This window comes from Bubalus kerabau, chromosome 15 (genome assembly GCF_029407905.1).
Source record: "Bubalus kerabau isolate K-KA32 ecotype Philippines breed swamp buffalo chromosome 15, PCC_UOA_SB_1v2, whole genome shotgun sequence".
In the NCBI taxonomy this organism is placed as follows: domain Eukaryota; kingdom Metazoa; phylum Chordata; class Mammalia; order Artiodactyla; family Bovidae; genus Bubalus; species Bubalus kerabau.
This window is the reverse complement of record NC_073638.1, coordinates 4,640,605-4,643,034: the sequence shown is the minus strand read 5'-3', so window position 1 is coordinate 4,643,034 and position 2,430 is coordinate 4,640,605. Positions and strand designations below refer to the sequence as shown.

At 43.2% G+C, this 2,430-nt stretch overlaps 1 long non-coding RNA gene across 1 annotated transcript; it reads right to left on the bottom strand.

Moving 5' to 3' along the window:
- Positions 1 to 721: 721 nt before the first annotated feature.
- LOC129627986 (uncharacterized) lies at positions 722 to 1,868 on the bottom strand. The gene is made up of 2 exons (XR_008702681.1): positions 1,815 to 1,868; positions 722 to 1,033 (listed from the first exon to the last, which is right to left on the bottom strand). It is a non-coding gene; the product is annotated as an uncharacterized LOC129627986 (long non-coding RNA).
- Positions 1,869 to 2,430: the final 562 nt, after the last annotated feature.

Sequence of the window (2,430 nt, the reverse complement as noted above, 5' to 3'; positions counted from 1 at the left end):
GCAAGAGTACTGGAATGGGTTGCCAGTGCTTTCTCTGTATCTGAAATGAAATATTAATATTTCAGTTTCCACAATGTGGCACCGTGGTTGATTAAAAACAATAACTAGGTCATAAGTCAGTTTATTTTAAAGATCCTGAATTAAAGGAATGTAGAATTATTATACCCTTTGGTATCAGTTATTTTAGCCTTGATTCCACCGTTTCTAACTCTTAATATTTCATGATTCAGACTTGTCTGACCGTCACTTAAATGTGAAAGGCAGATAATAGTTGCTGTTTACTACATTTACAATTGTTTACAATTGCTACATCACGTTTATTGAGTGCTTAATACATAACAGGCACTGTTCTAGGGGTTTTATACATATTCATCCATTTAATCCAACTATCAAGCCTGTAAGGTAAATATTTTTATAAATCCATTTTACAGATGAGGTAACTGAGTTATGAAGAGGCTAGCTGACTTGCCTAAGGTCACACAGCTGGCCAGTGGAGGGGCTTAGACAGACTTCACTTTCTAACTAGCTCTGAAAGTTTAAGGTTAAAGTGATTAGCCTGCATAACAATTTCACTGTGTGGAATATTTTTTAAAATGACCAAACCAAGCCAAACAAAAATAGACACAGATACAGGAACAGAGTAGCAGATACCAGAAGAGAAGGGGACTGGGGAGGAGAGAGAAAGGGGGGTCAACTGTATGGTGACTGACAGAAGCTAAACTTTTGGTGTTAAGCACGCCATAGTGTATACAGAAACTGAAATATAAAGTCATACATTGAAACTTATGTAATGTTACCTCAATACATTAATTTTTTTTAAATTAGCACATGAGCTTGCATATAAGGTCTTATTAAATGCAGTTGCTTCACATTTCTGCTCACTTCTCATGCTCCTTTTCCTCTTCTTGGCCTCAACATTTTAGGGTGTCTCAAAGGTCTCTCCTGGTTTGTTCTCATCTCTTCTTATCCACACCATCTCCTTGGAGCCTCCTCCACTCCAAGCATGCAAATACCAGCTCTGTGCAGATAACTCCTGCAAAAGACCAGCGAACCAACCAAACAGAAGCAAAAAAAAAGCATACTCCTTCTCTGTTTTTTCTCTACTCGTAGTACTTCTGACTCCAGCTGAGTGGGTTTTCCACTCATCAAGCAGTTCTGTGACACCAGGTGGATGTCCTGCAGTTTCACTCAGTTCTAGCACTGTCTGCTGCTGGAGAAGCACCATTACCCACAGGTTAAGGGCTCAGTCTCAGAAGACGGCGTCTCCCCTCCTCCTGCTTCAGATGCCAATAGCAAGTCCCACTTGTCACCCGTACTCTGACCCAAAGGATGTAAACTGGCATTCCCACAGCCTCATCCCTGTGCTTGACCATTTGCTAGAGCAGCTCACAGAATGCAGAGAAACACATGCTGCTGCTGCTGCTAAGTTGCTTCAGTCATGTCCAACTCTGTGCGACCCCATAGAGGGCAGCCCTCCAGGCTTCCCCGTCCCTGGGATTCTCCAGGCAAGAACACTAGAGTGGGTTGCCATTTCCTTCTCCAATGCAGGAAAGTGAAAAGTAAAAGTAAAGTCGCTCAGTCGTGTCCAACTCTAGCGACCCCACGGACTGCAGCCTAGCAGGTTCCTCCATCCATGGGGTTTTCCAGGCAAAAGTACTGGAGTGGGGTGCCATTGCCTTCTCCGAGAGAACACCTACTTATACTTATCAGCCTGTTTTATAATGAAGATTATACTACACAATACAGATAAACATCCAGATAAAGAGATACATATGGTGAGACCTGAAAAGATCCTGTGCACAGGGGCTTCTTACCCCGTGAAGCTGAGGATAACCACCCTCCTGGCATGCAGCTATATTCATCAGCCCATAGACTCTCAGGATTCCGCAATTTCCAGATTTTTAATGTAGGCCTCATCACCTCCATGACTGATCATTAACTCAGTTTCTAGTCCCTCTCGCCTTTCAGAAGGATGGGTGATGGGGCTGAATATTCCAAATGTCTGATCATGGTTTGGGCTTCCATGGTGGCTGGGTGGTAAAAAACAAACAAACAAAAACCTGCTTGTCAATACAGGAAGGAAGATCCTCTGGAGGAAGAAATGGCAACCCATGCCAGTATTCTTGTCTGAAAAATCCCATGGACAGAGGAGCCTGGTGGGCTATGGGGTTGCCAAAGAGTCGGACATGACTTAGTCACTAAACAACAACAAATCATGGTTTGGTCTTTTTGATGATCGGCTCCCATCCAGAAACTATCCAGGAGACTGCCAAGGGTCATCGCATTAAAACAAAGGACACTTATAGCATCCAGGAAATTTCAAGGGATTTAGGAGCTCTAGGTCAGGAACCAGTGTCAAAGCCTAACATATATTTTCTCCCTTAGTTCATGGCTTCCAGTGCTTTGTCTCCAGTCCTTACATCTTCCAGC